General features: G+C 42.5%; 1 protein-coding gene across 2 annotated transcripts in view; it reads right to left on the bottom strand.

The window, feature by feature from the left end:
* Positions 1-20,513, bottom strand: part of LOC110525518 (homeobox protein cut-like 2) — a 116,796-nt gene that overhangs the window by 95,260 nt on the left and 1,023 nt on the right. The gene's annotated exons all lie outside the window — the stretch shown is intronic.

The following is a 20,513-nucleotide window of genomic DNA, read 5'->3' as shown; positions in this document are numbered from 1 at the left end:
GGGGGAAAACTTAACACACAGACTTTCAGGGAAAATCACCTTGAATGTTATTAAAAAGTACCAAATTGGGATTTTTGGAATTGCTAACAATATGTTCCAAATTCATAATTATTATGCTCCTGACAGGGCTGCATGAATGATTAAAGCGGCGTATTGTCGTCAGGTCCTAAACTATTCTCTCCATCTGGAGTTATGGCACTATGCCATCAAATTGAATCTTTAACTCCAGGAGGATCTGTCCAGGTTTCACAGAATTAGGACCTATGGATGTAAGATGGGGAGGGGGTTCAACATGCTAATTCAACTTGAACCCTTAAATACCTGGGTGATCCCAGAGGTCTGCAGTCTGCATATCTGATCCAGAGATCCTCCTGCTTACCACGGAAGCCTAGGAGGAAAGCCACCCATCAGGGATATACTACCAGATTAATCTCAACAGCATTACCAGAAACACAGGAGCCTTGCCAATACAGGTACGAACAAGTAATACCTTTGTACCCAGTGCAATTTGTACTCAACTCAGGAGTCTGGCCGTCTCCGGGTGTCAAAGAGAGAAGTGCTATTCCCAGCCATTAATCTATGCTTCTGCCCTGCTTTATTTATTATCTTGGACAAGCATTATCCCACAGCATTTCACTGGTAGAATAAAGAGGGGAGAGAGAACGAATCACTCCCAACCCCGCCACTGTTGTTCCCCAGGCTGTCAACACTTCTCAGCCTGTTTCACCCCCATCTAGCCACATCGATACAGAGAAGTGACTGCCGTTTGCTTTATGATTAGCTTTCTTTATTTTCTTCTGCCTGCTTTCATCTCACCACCACCACTCTTCCTGGTCTAATCAGTCCAGCTGGCCAGAACAACGGAACAGAGGCATTGTCTCTTTAAGTGAGAGTGCTAGACAGTATATCAACGCATCCCCTTCCCATTTCCCCGCTTTAAAAGCACAGCGACATAGCACTGTTTTTACTAGTGGGTATTTCCTGTTTGCTGGAACAATTAGAGTATGACAAATGGTCTATCAATGCCATCTATTAGGGCAGACCTGACAGGAATCCTATACGCAGGGCGGCATTCGTCCCCCTGCTCCCCATCTCTGGGGTCCCATGCTTTAGTATCCATGACAACGTACAAGCCACTCACCACGCTTGCCACTTCATGGTGAGAGATGGGCGCAAGTGAGTGGCTTTGAAAATGAGCCTTTTGCACCCGTGTTCCACTCCATCCCCGCCTCCCTCCTAGTCCACCAAAGGGATCTGCACAGGCAAATCCCTTTTCACAAACAAAAACAATGCACCCTTTCTCACCCCTTGTGATACTGTAAGCTACTGTTCCATTGAAAATATATAAGCAGCAAATCTTCAATAGCCATTACTCACAGCTCCCCACCCCAAAACGAACATAGGAGAGGGAGCGGCCGTCCCAGCCAACATCCATAAACCAAGTGCATGAAATAGACAGAGGGTGAGTGAGAGTGTAGAAGAGCTGCCAATAGACTATCATCAGACATAAAGCCTCAGAAAACTGCCCTACTCCCTTTCCTGTACATTAATGACTCAAACATATAATTGAGCAGCTCCTGTGTTCTACATTAAACACCAGAAAGTATTTGTTTTTCAGTCAAGTAGCAGCTGTTCATTATGCTTCACCTTTTGGCTTATTGATACAGGAAACTCAGGGGCATTGGGAAGGGACTGAATTACATGGGACTGCTCTGTGGTGAAGAATGGATTATGGTTGTAATACAAAGGATCTGGTTCAGAGAATCAGGATGTTCCGATGATTTATCTTCAAGTCTGAGTTTACTGTGAGTTTGTGAAGTTTTGGAGTCTTATAAACATTGTATTTATCAAATATGAATTGTAATATCTGGAGAATAACAGGGCAGGGTGAACATTAAAGAACAGGAGACTACATGCAGCCCAAGGACATCAAGGTCAGAAAGCACCAAATCCATGCCTGTCACTATCAATGATCTGTTATCAAGGACAGAAAAGATAACCAGTGGCCACCGAAGCAAATAGGCTACATGAAGTAAACCTATGTGAAAACCAGGAAATGTGATCAGGTGTCAGTGTTCAATAAAATGTATGAATTATTTATTCATGAATACTTTACACAAATAAGCTATACCTAAATTGGAGCATTAGTGCATTATAATTAGTCATATTTCGGATGCAGTTATATGGCATTGCAGGGAACGAAACTTAACATGCACATTACACTGTCACAAATACACCTCTTTGGTGTTTATGCTAAACTACTGTTGGCAGCTTAAAGTCATGAAATGCTTAGGTGAAAGAAGGGAACAAAGCTTTGCAAATGTCTTGCACTGTCAGGAGCAGGGTTTTTGGGGTTTGTGATTAATTCTATTTGGATAAACATGAAAGGGAGGGGAGAAATGGCTCCAGCTCTAGGAGGTAGGGTGTCAACTGATATAACCCAGTGCTGACATCCAGCAGAGCGGGCTCGCTCATTGATGTGGCAACGTCTCATTTTCACCAGTTTGGGAGCAGACAGTTTTGCAGCGCCTTGCGGTTCTTAATTATCTTCCGACTTTGTCTAATTCAATCAACACAACTCAGATCTGGCTGCGAAATGGCACTCAGATGCCCTCAAGCTCAGCAAGTCAGAAAACACTGAATAAGTGGAACAGTCAAACTGACAAAATGAGCAAAGCACATGAGAAATAACTGCTACTTTATCTCTTGAGCTGAAACCTCATCCATGTTAGATGCTGTGGAGGAGGGTGTGCAAGCCGGCGATCAGCTATCTGTCTAAGTTACAGGATAGCATTCAGAGGGGACACAGAAGTTAAGTGCTGTGATGACGCTGCAGATGATGCCTTGCTGTACTGTAGGAGATCAGCTTGTCACAGGAGACTGAATTCCCCTAGTAAAATACTTCCTGATGAAGCTCATATTTTATTCCTAAAACAACACTTAGACAACCAAAATAGACAAAATACAATTATCTCCAACATATACTTGGGGGTACTGTCTCTACCAGACACAACATTTTTGCTAACAGACACTTCGGAGTTAGAGGCCATTGGGGATTAAATTGTTTGCCAACCTCCAGTGGGAGAGGGAGAGAAAGGAATACAGGAAAGGGAACACGCAATTTCAGTTAACCCCCAAAATAAACCCTGCCAGACCACCACTATCCCCCTCCTATCTAATTCAAAGAGCACTACATTATTCAATTTAATAAGCTCAAATAGCAGTGGGGCCCGTCATCATTAAACATCCTTTACTTTCGCGCTGACTGCCAAGTCTGTTTTGCACTACAGACTGCAAAACCCAACAATGGCAGATTAGTGAAACCCTTCTCCCGTTGCAACAGAGGTTAATAAAAAGTGACAGGGCTAAGTCCGCTCCGATTAAGTATGCTGAGAGATAATATAGCAGTCTGTTACATCAGATGGTTATTGGATTAAACAGCATGCACAACAATTACATTTTTCGGCACTCATTGAAATAGGCTCGGAGTCTGCGAGATCACTTCAAAAGTTACAATAACCTCAGTTTTCAATAATCTCCCACTACTACAGGACGTACTGAAGCTGTTCGATCATACTGAGAGTCAACCCCTGGAGGATTGTTTTCACGCTAATCCATTAATCACATCTGAAATCATGATGTGCTTTGAAAGGCTGGTTATGGCACACATCAACACCATCATCCCAGACACCTAGAACCACTTCAATTTGCATTTGCAACAGATCCATAGATGACACAATCTCAAATGCACTCCACACTGCCCTCACCCACCTAGATAAGAGGAATACCTATGTGAGAATCAGTGGAGGCTCCTCAGGAGGAAGGGGAGGACCATCCTCTTCAGTGAATTTCATAAAAATGGTAATACATTTAAAAAGCTATCCTTTTTAGATAAAAGTATACTAAATATATTCATGTCACCAAATAACTGATGAAAACAAAGAAGGTCTACGGTAGCCTCCACAGCACTATTTAGGGTAGCACCATGGTGTAGCCAGAGGACAGCTAGCTTCGATCCTCCTCTGGGTACATTGACTTCAATACAAAACCTAGGAGACTCATGTTTCTCACCCCATTCCATAGACTTACACAGTAATTATGACCACTTCTGGAGGACACGCTCCAGCCTATCAGAGCTCCTGCAGCATAATCTGACATGTTGTCCACCCAATCAAAGGATCAGATATTTGATCTAGTACTGAAAGCATAAGCTACAGCTAGCTAGCACTGCAGTGTATAAAGTGTGGTGAGTAGTTGACTCAGAGAGAGCAAGATAATAGTTGAACAGTTTAGAACAAATTCATGTCTTCCAAAATGAAGGAGAAGCAAGCGATAGAGATTTTTTCATCATTTTTTCACTTTCACTTACTTAGCTAGCAAATGCAGCAAGCTAGTTTAGCCTCCTGAAATACCCTGCTCAAACAGAGGGATGCTATGTTAGCTAGCTGGTATTAATAATTTATTGCCACCGGGGCCCGCCTGTGTAACTGTTTACTGACTGTACACTAACCTTACTGCATGATTGTAGCGGGTTTACTAACGCGTTAGTTCTATTAGCTATCTTGACTATGACGTTACTTTAGCTAATATAGTGACAAAGATGTAGGCTGTGTGTAGCGGTTTGGTTTGGTAACGTTTTTCACCTGGTCACATACAACTAATGTGTTGCGTATTGAAGTCCACAAGCGAAGGGAAGAGGTGAGAGGAGAAAGAGCATAGACGCTAGAAGGAATACAACGTGGCTGCTATGAAAGTGAACTGTGTTTACGTGTGATCAGGGGTGTATTCATTCTGCCGATTCTATTGAAAAAGTTTCTTAAACGGAGGCAAACGGAAGAAAATGGGGATAAACATACCTGAATTTGTTCAATAGAAACTCTAATTTGCAACTGTTGGACTAATGACTACACCGCCACTGGTGAGAATACTGTTCATAGACTACAGCTCATCGTTCAACACCATTGTCCCCTTCAAGCTCATTACCAAGCTTAGGCCCCTTGGACTTAACAACTCCCTCTGCAACTGGATCCTGGACTTTCTGACGGGCCAACCCCAGGTGGTGAGGGTAGGCAACATCACCTCCGCCATTGACCCTCAACACAGGGGCACCACAGGGGTGTTTAATTAGTCCCCTCCTGTACTCCATGTTCACCCACGACTGCGTGGCTACGCATGACTCCAACATCATCAAGTTTGCTGACGACACAATGGTGATAGGCCTTCAAGTTCCTCTGTGTCCAAATCACTAAGGACTTAAAATGGTCCACTCACACAGTGCATCTTCCCCCTCAGGAAGGTGAAAATATTTGGCATGGGCACTCAAATCCTCCAAAAGTTCTACAGCTGCACCATTGAGAGCATCTTGACTGGCTGCATCACTGCTTGGTACGACAACAGCACTGTCCTCGATCGCTACAAATTGTGGTGCGGATGGCCCAGTACATCACTGGGGCCAAGCTCCCTGCCATCCAGGACCTCTATACCAGGCGGTTTGAAGGGAAGGGCTGGAAAATCTTTAAAGACTCAAGCCATAGACTGTTCTCTCTGCTTCCGCACGTCAAGCGGTACCGGACACCAACAAGGTCCTGAACAGCTTCCATCTCCAAGCCATAAGACTGCTAAATAGCTAACAGAATGGCTACACGGACTATCTGACTTAACCCTTGTATTGTGTTTTATTTTTGCACTGTCTATATGCACACTCACAGGACTCTACACACTCACTGACACATATAACATGCACACACATTTATACTGACTTTACACACACCCACAATCATCTACGATGCTGCTACTCTGTTTATCATATAAGCTGATGCCTAGTCACCTTACCCCTATACATATCTACCTCTATCCCTCCAGTACGCCTGCATATTGTAAATATGGTATTGAAGCTGACACCCTATTCAGCTTCTTACTTTGTTGTGTTCTTCTTATTTCTTATTTTAATTTCTTGTGTAAAAATTACACCAAACCAGTGAACGAAAATGGAGCAGGTGGCAGGTTTTGCTAGCATTTATTGAATTGAGCATGATACTTTAGGCTAGTTAGGTGGTCTTAGACCTTTGTCTTATGTCTTCTTGAATACAGAGTTGAGTCAATTTCTCCAAAGATGCCCATGTAGTAAACATATTGTAATTTACAGTATCTACCTTTTCCAAAGGGGGGTCAATCAGTGTGTCTCCTGGGGTATTCCCCACTGGCCCATTCCCTCTGATAAATTTCAGTGCTTTACGATTAGGTACATAAAATGAGTCATAGATCTGGACGGTAAATAAGAGCTTGTCATTGAGGCTGATGCCAAGCCAGGCGCCACCTCCTCCAGATAGTCCCTCAGACTCCTCCAGATAGTCCCTCAGACTCCTCCAGATAGTCCCTCAGACTCCTCCTATTGAACTGAAGATAAAAAAAGGTTCCAATAAATGATGCTGATATTTCCTTGGAGACGTTGATGCTGCCACCCTGAAGCACGCTTTGCTTGCATATGAATACAAACTAACAAAACTGACTGTTTACTGGCTGTGTAAATTCAGACAAATATACTTGTCGTAAAGTCAAGCACCGGCTCCTCTCTTTTCAATATTATGAAAAAAACGCCACCATTGGCAAGATGGTAAATAAGACAAACCACCTGACCCTCTGTCTAATGCTTTCACATGCTGTTGTTATGACAATGTACTGTGTTTGTATCTTTGTGTAAATGCTTTTTACCGGTAAAATGATATGTAATCAATGAATCAATCCCACCATAAAAAGCATAATACAGTACATGCATTTATTAAAAATACAGATGCCATTCAATGGACTATTAATCCATGCATGAAATAAGCATGGAAATATTGCTTTGGAGTACATTGACTTTTATTTTTACACTCATGGTAATGTCTGAAGAATGCTCTGTCATTTCAGTCTCAGGGCCGGTGCAGTGCGGGTTGATGAGCTCAAAATGAATTTAGATGCACTGATGGACACTTGCTTCCCAGCCCAAGCTAATCATTGTGGCTAGTTCGTTTACACTGGTCCAAAATGACTCCCTGAAAGACTGCCTTTGCATATTAAGCAGACAAACAGACAATGGAGACACTGCTGGTGCACAAGAGAGGAACAAAACATGAACAGTGACGTGGTGGGAAGAGACACCCCACTGGGCACAGACATTAGTTCAACATTTAGTTTGATTTACATTTGGTTGAATTGTAAACTAACTTGAATTCAAAGTGAAATCAACAAACAATGTCACCATGTCATTAGATTTAGGTTCAAAGTTGGGTGAAGAAAAATGACCAAATTCCCTTAAGTTGATGACTTTCTGCAAATGCAAGCAGTTTTCCACACTGATTCAAAGTCATCAGACTTTCTTTTTTAAATTGTACCCCCTTTTCGTGGTATCTTGTCTCATCGCTACAACTCCCGGGCTCGGGAGAGACGAAGGTCGAAAGCCATGCGTCCTCCGAAACACAACCCAACCAAGCCGCAATGCTTCTTAACACAGCACACATCCAACCCGGAAGCCAGCCGCACCAATGTGTCGAAGGAAACACCGTGCACAGGAGTCACTAGTGAGCGATGAGACAAGGATATCCCTACTGGCCAAACCCTCCCTAACCCGGACGACGCTAGGCCAATTGTGCGTCGCCCCATGGACCTCCCGGTCGCGGACGGCTGCGACAGAGCCTGGGCTCGAACCCAGAGTCTCTGGTGGCACAGCTAGCACTGCAATGCAGTGCCTTAGACCACAGGAGGCCGTCATCAGACTTTTTTGAATGAAATTGCATTGATTCAACCAGTTTTTGCCCAGTGGGACAGTGTGCTCTAGAATGTATACAAATAGGAGTTGACAATCAAATTGATAGTCAGCATATTAGATAGGCTTGAGAGATGCATTCAAAATACAGTGCACAATGAACAGACTGTATGTCACATACCTTTCCTAAGGTTACATTTTGAAATGTCTGTTTCAGACCCTACATCAAAAACACATATCGTGAATTTGTCTATTTCAGTAAATGGTGTCTCAATATTGGCAAAAAAGTACAACGTTAGGAGGTTTTAAAGGAGGCTTTAAAAGAAAAACTCAGAAAGTGTGTTTGCTACAGGCATGCAATCAGCGTGGAATTCAAAAGCTAGCCCAGATTCCACAGTTGTATAATCAGAGAGCAAATGGAGGAAATGAACCCTTTTGGCATCATGGCACAAAGACTCAAAAACATCTTCCCAAGTAAGTAAGAAAGGCATTTTTAAAGTGATACCAACTACATTTTAGTCATTTAGCAGATATTCTTTTCCAGAGCAACTTGCAGGTGCAATTAGTGTTAAGTGCCTTGCTTAAGGGCACATCAACAGATTTTTCACCTAGTTGGCTCGGTTACTGGCCCAACGCTCTTAACCGCTAGGCTACCTGCCACCCTTTTGTGTAACTTTGCACAAAACCATATTACTACATAATACTACATATTACTACCACATCTACTATGAGTAGCACATGGTGGATAATAATAAAGGACATACAAAGAATATTTTGTACACCTGATCAAAATGCTGAAGCATCCTTAGACACAGAGACACACAGAGACACACAGAGACACACAGAGATACACAGAGACAATATGAGGGCAGTTGAGAAAAGAGGAATGATAATAACAGATCAAAGAAATGAAAAACATATATAACTCATATTTCTCTGCAGATATTGAGTCATAACTAGATCCTGACAGCTGTTGTGGAGTGGGCATTGAACGTAGGGTTTATAGGCCTCTCATTATTTAACATGTTAGAGTCTCCCCATGGCCCTATGAAAATTTCATGGCAGTATTACAGCTAGTTCACTGGCTCCACACTACTACTCAACGTTTATGCGCATGCAAATGGGAGAGAGAAGCCAAGGCAGCTATGATAAGGCCCTCTCTATTGGACTAACACAGACATAACAATAACTGTCCACTACTGTGTTCCTACAGAAGTAGACACCCACAATATGGAAAGACTGGAATGAGGAGGATTTGCTGGGACCTGAATATAACAATTTTGCTCTTACAGATAAGTATCAAAAGGCCAAAGCAAGACAGACCCATGACTGCAGTGGTGCAGTAGCCTGACTTAGATGTTTCCTGTCTCTGGATCTGCATACAGAAAAAAAAACATTCCTGTAAATAAAGACAGCTGTCTGGCAACTGTCTTCCCAGCGACAATTATATTGACCGTAGTCAGATGCTCCACTGATTAAAAATTGATCCATTTAGAAAATTCTAATCAACTGAACAGGATTCTTTCATATGTGGGATAAGGTGGAGTGGAGGTGGTGGTGGGGCAGCAGCTGACACAGACCTGTTATTAACCCCTGCACCTCCACACAGCACCCCAGCAGCACCCGTCCCCTAGCGCCCCGGGACCAGACACGGCCCAGACGCCCTGAATTATTCAGTAGTCTAGCAGAGGCTACGGCCACCTTGTCTATTTATGCGTGGCAGAAAGGGGTAGTGGCTCTAATGGCCTGTCCAGAGGAGCCCTGGGTCCCAGCGGAGTCACCCGTGGAGGGAGGAGGGGCCGTAGCATAGGGCTGCAGGGGATGTAAGAGAGAATTCATCAGTGGCTGAGGTCACAGCGGGTTAATGATGTCGCACGTCTAGACGGACGCTGGGCTCACACCCTTCCCAAAAGGCTATGGGGGTGTGGCCTGGGTCCACTAATATTTTTTATCTCTAAAGGAAAACTAGTGCCAGAACATTAACTCTTTGGGGGCATTTGTAATAAGCTGGTGTAATTGACTTTCGCCATGGATCCACACATGGTTACACTGGGTGCATCCATATTTCAACCACCACATAAACCAAATGAAACAATGACCCTCTCGGCTGCTGGTGATATGTACTGGGATTTGCTATATGTTTTGATGGCGCTGTCTACCACAACATGCTATCTAAATAGAAAATCCCTCAGGTGAAGACAGAGAGTTCACTTCACATCATAAACAACTGAATACATCAAATGAGGGGATACCTCTTCAATTCACAATCACTAGGAGGAATTCTAAGCTCGCCTACAGAGCCCCCTTGATTAGTGACTACATACACTTACCCCCTTATCATCACACAGACAACTAAAACCACTACAGTGGCACCTCCACCACGGTAGAGAACAGTGGAAACTTGAGGGAGGAGCTAAAGGAGGTCGGGCTCATTGTAATGGCTGGAATGGAATAAATGGAACGCTGTCAAACATGTGGTTTCCATATGTTTGATACCGTTCCATTTATTCCATTCCAGCCATTACAATGAGCCTGTTCTCCTATAGCTCCTTCCACCAGCCTCCTCAGGCAGAGAGTCATTCAGTAATCAGGGCATCTCTCCCTGAGAGGGTAAGGCACAAGGGTGGGGAACACTCTTGGCAACCGCTCTGTTGCCATGAGTTCTTCTATCACCTTGGTGATCATGTTGTGTCACGCAGGCCTGGGCAACTACAATCGGGGGCCTGATTGGTGTCACATTTTTGCCCCAGCCCCAGCTAACACACCTGACTCAAATAATCAACTAATCATGATCTTCAGTTAAAAATGCTATTAGTTTAAATCAGGTGTGTTTGCTAGGGATGGGGGGAAAGTGTGACACCAATCAGGCCCCCGAGGACTGGAGATGCCCAGACCTGTATGTAGTGCATCCGCCCAATCTATCTAAGGGATAAGCACTACAGGAAAAACAGGCACAGGAGAGCACAACCTCCTGTGTAGTCCAGAGACAAGCCAATCAACAACAGCAAAACACATCTAGGCAAAGTAGCACCGACAGAGAGGGGAGTAAATTCAGATTTACAAACTGGTGAAAAGTAATCAACAGTATACCCAAGCACCAAGCCATCGTCAATTGAGAGGACAAAAAGATAATCAAGTCCAGGCTGGGGTTAAAGAAGCATATTTATAATATCATCCAAAATAGATTCATGAACTTCAAGGTTGGGTTCTTTAAGAGAGAGTGTGCTCGATAGGTCTGATGAGGCGGAATGAGTTTAGCCTTCAATAGGCATATGTACTCCCACTCCCAACCACTGCTCTCTGCTTATCCTGCATCTGATGCCAAGCACATTTACTGTTGAGGTCAACATCTCTGCCATGATTGAACCAAACCAAGGGCATCCCATGGCAGGGTAGAGAGGACACACAGACCCCTCTCTTATTTACACAAATGTAATTTCCACAGCTCTGTCCCTCAAGGTGACTGACTATGCACATAACTTAGAGATCCACATGGGCTCTCCTGATGGGGATGTCATAACAATGAAAAACAAGGTGGGGGAGATGCACTATGATCATTCAAAACACTGAAAACAGAAGTCGACAAAATACAACAACCAATGTCAAATGTGTTCTAAATAATCCTTTTATACACAAGAATTGCAAACCAGTTGGAAATATGCAAATCACAAGATGTTTTGTGTGTAATATGGCTATGGCTAATGAGCATGTGCTATATTTAACATTCATCCACAGGCATGCAATTTGAGAGCAACATGAACTCATCTTCTGTGCAAAGACAGTCATGCTGCCTAAAGCTACAACTCCTGATGTGAGGAGAGAGAGCACCTAGGGTAAGGGATGCACTTTAAATGCTGCCCTATTCAGCAATCCACTGGTCCACTGGTGTGTCATAATATAGGCGCTGGCCCTCAGGTTTAAACCTCCCTAGAGACGGAAGAGAAAGCGAGACATCCCACGCCCACATTTTTCTGTTTCAAATGGAAGTCAATGAACTACATAGACCAGACCCAGCTGCTGTCGCATTGGTGTTCATGGGAGGGCCACCCCCTGAAGTAGACAGGAACTTACAATAAATAAAAAAAAATGGTAAACAGCCTGAGTGAACTATCTTCATTTATCCGCCATCTTTGCCTCCCTATTCCTGCTCTTCTCTTCGGGGTTTTCTTCCTCCAGTCCCATCCTGTAGAAGCCTAGAGCAACGTTTAGCTAAACCTGCTGGCCTACGTAGGCAGAGAGAGTCCCCAGAGGGCTGAACAATCAGACAATTTCAAGATCATGAAGCATTAAACCAATCCCGGCAGGGTACACTAATTAAACAGCCGAGCCCGGCACAGCCAACCAATCCCCACAGAGCAATTAAATCCATCCCCTCTAAAACACTGTAGAACCTGTCTGGGGAAAACAGCCGAGAAGAGTGAGAGGGAAAAAAATTATCATAAAATGAATCTGGAAAAAAGAGAAAAACTATAGGAGAATGCAGTAAGAGACTAACAAGGGAAATTGAAAAGGAGCGATTTAATTCAGCTCTTTGTTCTTTTTCTCCTTTATTTAAAAAAAATTACAATTCAAAATACCTAAACAGTCCTTTTCTTTCAACTGAAGAGGGGGATTCTGTGACCACATTATAATGCAAAAACAGTGATCCTGTTGCAATGAAAAAGTGCATATTTAATTAAGATTAGAGAGTTCAGGAGCCACCTTGAGACTAGCAAAAAGAGAGGCCTGCCTCGGGGCCTACATTACAGAGCTGCGAACACAGTTGCAACACACAATCAATACCCCAACGTCCTCCGCCATCAACATAAATTAGAAAGTGACAACAGAAGGATGCCATCAGTTGTGATTCCAAAATAAGCATTTGCATGGAAACGGAGGCGTGAGGAATGGGGAGAGGGGAGCGTGGCTATGTGGGGGGGAAGAACTGATGTCTGCGACATTGCTCTCTCATCCCTCAGAACATACCCAGCAATCTGGGAACATTCCCAGAACATTAGCTAACATTCCCATTAAGCTCTAGTTTTGGATGATAACGTTTGGATGATAACATCCCACAAACATTCAAAGAATGTTTTTGATCACCAAATATAAAAATGGTTTATTCAATATCCTTGGAATATCCTAACATTCACTAAAATGTTAGTCACAACATCTGTAAAAAAGACCACAGAACATTCCCCTAACTTTCTCATTAGGTTGCCAGGGAATGTAATTACATAATGTTCCGGTAATGTTCATACTGCCGCGACAAAATGTGGGAGCAATAGAAGTGGTTCTGAGGAAACATGACAGGAACGTTCTGCTAATGTTGATGGATATGTTATTCAAAACACACATAACAACAAGCAGGGAATATTCCTACAATGGTCTCATAAAGTTATAGTGTGACATTATGATGGTTCTAATAACATTCCCTGAACATACTCCAGCAATAAAGTGCTGGAGCAATAGAAGTTCCCGGAATATTCCGTTCATGTTGAAGATATTACAACTAACACCTATAACAACAAACAAGAAACGTTCCTGCAAGACGCTTCTAAAAGTATTAAGGTTATGACGATCGAGAATTGTTCTAAAAAAATACTTCAACAATAATGGGAGTAGTTCTAAACACATTGCTGCAATGTTCTGCTAATATTGATGTGTAATGTAACAGTATCTGAAGTTGCCAAACATTTAAAGAAATGGCATTTCAATCTTCTTACATGATTATATTTTATAAGGGTACTGTCCAGGCATAGCTGGAGCTTTTTAAAAGAATGGTAATCAAGTAGGATTGAACCTGCGAACTGCCATCTTCAAGCCCTGTAGGCTACTAATAAAAATCTAAACAGCCAAACTTTACAGGATATAAAAAACATTTGTAGAGTAAGAAATAATAAAGGATACTTATTTTTCTAGACAAAGAACCTGGAAGTCAGAGTAAAGGTGTAAACAGCTTTATATTTGTGTTAGTTTCATCCCAGCAGGCGCAGTGTAACAATTCCAGGGATCACACTCCAGGGATCACACTCCAGGGATCACACTCCAGGGATCACACTCCAGGGATCACACTCCAGGGATCACACTCCAGGGATCACACTCCACCATTCCACTCTTTCTGCTCCAGCCATTACCACGAGCCCATCCTCCCCAATTAAGGTGCTGCCAACCTCCTATGCCTGATACAACCATTGTAGGAATGTCATCAGATGTTGTGTTTTGGGAACCTATCTCTTGTAATGTCCCTACAATGTTCCTATGTTCCCACAACCTAAAGGAACAATAAAATAACATAAAAAAAATGTGTTCTGGGAACATTCTTGCAATGTCAGGGGATTGTTTTTTCAACCTAATACAAACATTGTAATCATCAGCACAACTGGACAGTTTTTTTGTTTTGGGAACATATCTTTTGTCATGTCCCCACCATGTTACCACAACCTAAAGAAATGTGTTAGTTTGAAGGAAGATGCTAACTGCTAACTAGCAAGACTTCCAGTCATTGCGCTAATGCTAGTTAGCATTGACTCGCAAAACTACCTCGGTATTTCAAAATACCGAACTATCCTTTCAGCTTTTATTTAGCTGGAAGTACAGAGACAAGACAAATGCATTTTCCTTATGGTGTTGAAGAGATGCAGAAATTACCAAAGAAGAGATATGACAAGAGCAGTAGCGACGGCAGGGTAACAGTGGTCTGGATGGAGAGATAGACTTGCTCTCTCTTCTCTCTCTGGAGCATGATAGCAGCTGCACAAAGACAGGACTGGCTAAAATAACAAGCCTGATTCATCGGTTTATATTGTAACACACCTTTTGTATCATTTTGATAAAACAGAGGACATCTGCTTAGAAATAAAAAAGCTGTTTTGATTTTTTTTTTTAAACACAGAAATAAAGGGGCCATATTTTCTCTTCCCTCTTCTGTTAAAATGAGGACAAATGAGCCCTAGAAAGGTGTGCGACGTAGAGTCCACCATATACCTCCTTTCTAGTAAACACTCTGAGCAATGACACATAAGACCGCCAGGGATCCCCAAAGACCCTTGAGAAGAGCAGGGAGGCATTGATGTCAAGAGCTTAGGGGCCCAGGAGCACCCTCCACACTATCCACACCTCCACTGCACAACAGAACAGGCCTGCTAGCATCCTCACCACACATCATACAATGTATAAAACCTAGCGCTCACACAAAAACCAGGGTCTCCTTTCTATCCCTGAGGACAAAATGGACAATAGGGGGATAAATTACAGCCACTGAAGCCCTGCCAAATACAGCAGAGAAAGGCTGGAAGAGGGACGAGAAAGAGAGAAAAGGGAGGAAAATGGAGGGGATTCAATATATGCTCAGTAAAATGAACAAGAAAGGCTGGTGCTCAATACGTCTGCAGTGCTGTCAGACAATCAAAACAAATAAAGAGCGGCCGCTGTAGAGATACACAACTCAATATGGACTCACTGGGTAGGGAACTGGCTGCCAGCAGGGAGAAGGGACCGCTTTATACCCATACCGATGAGCCACTACCTCTCCCGCTGAATCTTCCACCTCCCCTGGCCTGCCTGCCTGGCCTGCCTGCCTGCCTGGCCGACTGCTGTGGAAGAGGAGCCTGCCGCCATGGAGCCTTCATCCTGCAGACTAATGTGTCCCTGAAGTTTTGTTAAAGCTGGTTATTTACTCCTGCAAAGCAATTGCTTCAGCCTAGGGAGAGCAGAATAAAAATATAAAAAACAGGACTGTGAAATAGCACATGCCTTTTGCGATGAAGCACTGTCAACTACCAAGGGGGATTACTGCTTCAAAATTGGGGTGCAGGCTTTGGATAGGACATTTAGGTAAGGCTGAATGCTTTAGCAGAGGGTGAGACACCTGAGAAGAATACAGAGGGTCATAAACAGATGATCAAAAACAAATCCATGTTTCTTAATAACAATATCTCAATGTATTTCCTTGTTAGAAATGTTCTCACACTGTTCAAAGAAGAAAGCCTATGACTAGTTCCGTGAACGCAAGAACTCATCATCATTACAAAGACATCATCACACACCCATATCAAACTGCAGTACTTATCCTGCGAACAGGGGCATGAATGAGGTAAAACGAATGCGGATGGGTATGGAAATCTGCTCGAAGGAAGGTCAAAGTGATTAAGCTGACATTAATGACAGGTCTACTCTTTCTGTGTGAATGCTCACCGTAGCTGTCTCTAAACCCATTTATAATTCCACTCCAAACGATGAAGCATCTGCTTTGAAGTCTCTACCACTAATGCTACACAGAGAGGTTAAACAGCTTAATGCTGAAGTCTGTTTCACTTCTCTCTCTAATGTTGCCTGCGTTTTATATACCCGGGTTATGGCTCCTGGATTTCACAACTCAATTTACCCCAGCTAGTTCTGTAAAAGCTCTCTCCTTTCTTATTTCCTGTCCTTCTCACTGTCAAAGAATAAGAAGGGGCTTATGGTAAATGAGACCATGGCAGAAGTCTCCCGTCCGTTATCTCCCAATGAGGAGGTGTGAAAGCATGTTTGAAGAATGTTTATCTAGCAGGGCATGGATGCAACACAGACCTGTGGTGATGAGGCTGCAGCTTCAGTCCCACTGCTTCTAAAAACCATGCTTAATCCACTGTGGCTTTGTTTGGAAAGGTCTGTCAAAGAGGAGATTGCAGGTCTAAAAGGATGGACCTATCTTCTCTTTACTCGAGTATAAATTTAGGTCAGCTTGGTATCCATCTCTGACTCTGCATACGTTTGTATGTGGGAGTGAGTCAATAAAGACAATCTACACGTTTGCATTACATGTGCATGTATGAGTATGGCTGTCCTTATGTGATTAATATGTACCCTATGGAGGAGGTACGTGTCCACATGCCTACACACAAGCGTGTATGTGTGTGCATGAGCGTGTCGGTCTGTGTGCATTTTCCTATTTCATACCCTGGGGCTCTGTCTCCACCCATGCTGCCTCCCTGGGTTGCTCATGCTGCCTCCCTGGGTTGCCCATGCTGTTTGTGGTTGAGGCTATCAATGGCTGCCTCTAGAGCTATTTCCCCCTCTCCTCCTTTATAGATCACTCAGTCATATTGGACAAAGCTTTCTCAGGACACAAACCCTAACCCTCCCCTCCACCCTATAGTGCCCTAGACCTGGCATTTCCGGTAAATTATGAAATGATGGTAGGGCCTTATGTGACAAAAACAATAACGAGAAACAAATCTATTAAAGCATGAATGAAAGGGAATGAGAGACCTGTTTTCACAGCCAATTTGAGATTGCAGGGTTGGGTTTAGGGGGGCGGGAGCAGCCGGCAAACGGCACACAGAGAGAGCAGGCTGGTAGCAGCGGCAGCCAGGCTCACAGGCTGAAAAGCAATTTCACTGTTTGGCAATACTGTTGTCTCTGTCTGTGGATTAGAGCTGACACGGGATCGCCTGAGTCATGCTAAATGTATACAATCACAGCCTTTCGTTCCTGATCTAAACTCACTGCCTCAGAGAATGATGGAGAGAAGAGTATGGAGATGTGTGGGTCTGGAAAATACCATCAAATAAGTGCATTGCTTTTAAACCATATATAATGAACACAGCATTCCATCACTATAAGACAACAGGGGGATTCTCAAATGTATTTTATATAAACTGGGAGCACAGTAATGATTTGAAGCTATAGTTGGTGTCTACATTTGGACAAGGTTACCTGGAACTCTGATAAAACACATTGCGTTACACTTCAAAATGTACCTGATGAAGGTTGATTACTTTAAAAAATTATCTTCTAAACACATGATGATTCCTCTATGATATTTTGGAAAGCTAAAGTGTGCTTTATATTGTGAAAACAATATACAATGTTATTACAATGTAATAACTTCGTAAACTGTGTCCTCTTGTAGTCTGACCTCACCTTTTTGTCACCTGGGTCTGAGAATGCTCCCTACTGGCTGAATGATATCCTGATTACTGGGCGTTCTCGCTATTGGCTAAGACTTGGCTTGGGCCCGGCAGGACCTGGCAGGACATCTCCTGACCCGTCCTTTCCATGGTCGCCCACGGAAATGCCATCTGGCTGGGGTGAATGATTACACTGGCAATGGCCGTGTGACCTGCGGCCAGCGGGAACCAAGGTCACTCCACCTCAATGCTCACTTGACCTGTTCTCTTTTTGTTAGGGGTCGCGGTGAATCAGCCATCTCTGACTATTCTACCACAGAAATTAAGTTCACACACAAATTCATTAAAAATGAAAATCTGAAATGTCTTGAGTCAATAAGTATTCAACCACTTTCTTATGGAAAGCCTAAATAAGTTCAGGAGTAAACATTTGCTTAACAAGCCACATAATAAGTTGCATGCACTCATGCAATAATAGTGTTTAACGTGGTTTTTGAATGACTAGCTCATATCTCTGTACCCCAGACATACAATTATCTGTAAAAGGTCCCTCAGTCAAGCAGTGAATTTCAAACACAGATTTAACCACAAAGACCAGGGAGGTTTTCCAATGCCTCGCAAGGAAGGGCTCTGATTGGTAGATTAAAAATAAAACAGACACTGAATATCCCTTTGAGCATGGTGAAGTTATTAAGTACACTTTGGATGGTATATCAATACACCCAGTCACTACACAGATACAGGTGTCCTTCCTAACTCTGTTGACGGAGGGGAAGGGATTTTACTATGAGGCCAATGGTGTTCAGAAAACTGAGAATGGATCAAAAACATTGTTGTTACTCCACAATATTAACCTAATTGACAGAGCGAAAATAATGAAGCCTGTACAGAATACAAATATTCCTAAACATGCATCCTGTCTGCAACATGGCATTAAAGTAATATTGAAAATAATGTGACAAAGCAATTATGAATATGCCTGAATACAAAGTGTGATGTTTGGGGAAAATCCAATACAGCACACTGCTGAGTGCCACTCGCCATATTGTCAAGCATAATATCTGGCTGTGTCATGTTATGGGTATTCTTGTAATAGTTAAGGACAAAAAATAAATTGAATGGAGCTAAGCACAGGCAAAATCCTAGAGGAAAACCTGGTTCAGTCTGCTTTCCACACTGGGAGATGAATTCACTTTCAGCAGGACAATAACCTAAAACAATAACCTAAGGCCAAATCTACACTGGAGTTGCTTACCATGGAGACAATTAATGTTCCTGAGTTACAGTTTTGACATAAATCTGCTTGAAAATCTATGACAACACTTGAAAATGGTTGTCCAGCAATGATCAACAACCAATTTGACAGAGCTTGAAGAATGTTGAAAAGAATAATGTGCAAATATTGCACAATCCAGGCTTAGAGACATACCCAGAAAGACTAACAGCTGTAATCTGTGCTAAAGGTGATTCTAACATGTATTGACTCAGGGGTGTGAATACTTATGTAAATTAGATATTTCTGTATTTCATTTTCAATTAATTTGCAAACATGTTTTCACTTTGTCATTGTGTGTAGAAAACCCCGATTTAATACATTTTTAATTCAGGCTGTAGGCCCTGAAGGCCATGTAGATATAAGTTTTATAGTAATTTCTATAGATTCTATAAATGTTCACTTTAGCCTACTATATAAACTCCAACATATGACTGACATCAATATTGGGATTTTTCAAGATGTTTCTTTTGAGTAATATTGCATTATTCAGTTAACAGTAATTTAATCATGTTATCATTTTCAACGTTACATTATGAACATGAATGACTTTGTCAAACAGAATATCAGTGGCCTCCCGCTACGTTAAATCATAGACTTGATAGATATTTAGATATTTTGGTTGGAAACACTATTTTGAGGTGTCAGGCCTCATTCAGGTAGAAAAACAGTAATGTGCAAATTGATTTATTCGACTCAAACCTGAAAAAATGAGAAGTTGGCAATTTGATTCTAAGCATTGGCCACTAATGCCAGGATTGCAGCAAACGAATTATGTAAAAACATGCTATTTTGTAAGAGAAAAGACGTAAATGAATCTCGACGTAGCCTATAGCTACATAGTAGCTTAACTCGCCCTTTGCATCACTGATTAAATGAGTAGTCCAGCGATTGGGGGGCACAATAACAACCGGCCACACAAGACAACCCAGAACAGATCAGATTTCTTTTCGGCAGGCTTTTCCGCGGGACCTGGCTTGCCATGCTCCAGTCATTTCTCATATTACAGAACATCAATCATACAGTAGAGACTGTGCTTTTGCGCTGGCCGAGCCTGATTTACAAACATTAGCGAGGAATACAATTACAACAGTCCTTGCCCGAATAGCCTTGTGCTCACAATGCGGCTCGAGATGAGAGGAAGGGGCTATAAACATCTGTACCGAGACGCACAGATAAGCGAATTACATCGTCAACACTCTGGCTTTTTAGTGATGTCAAGTCTTACAGAAATACAATTGAAAAGGTTAATAAAAAACGCTATAGTCGTATGTCAGTAGCCTAATAGGTTGTAAAACTATTTGTCAATTTACTAGACAAGTTTGTAAAACAGGATCATTGACAACTTTGTGATAACCAAGTCAATATAAACTGTCTGCCAAACAGACTATCATGATTTTACACATATGTTTTAACGTGCAACACCGGAATGAACAATAGCCTAAATAGATTACATGATAACGTCATTGGTAGACTCAGACTATAATAAATACGCGTCAAGTTGTTCTGACTGGGCTATTATCTAAAAGAGAAATAACAAACAGTCAATCAAGTAGGCTATCCAACGGTAGCCTATAGCCTATGGCTTGAATAAGTGATGATTATTTAGCAGACGAACAGAAGA

Source organism: Oncorhynchus mykiss, chromosome 6, assembly GCF_057628025.1.
Source record: "Oncorhynchus mykiss isolate SJ-2025 chromosome 6, ASM5762802v1, whole genome shotgun sequence".
NCBI lineage: Eukaryota > Metazoa > Chordata > Actinopteri > Salmoniformes > Salmonidae > Oncorhynchus > Oncorhynchus mykiss.
The sequence above is the reverse complement of the archived record's forward strand: the minus strand, read 5'-3'. Positions and strand labels throughout refer to the sequence as shown.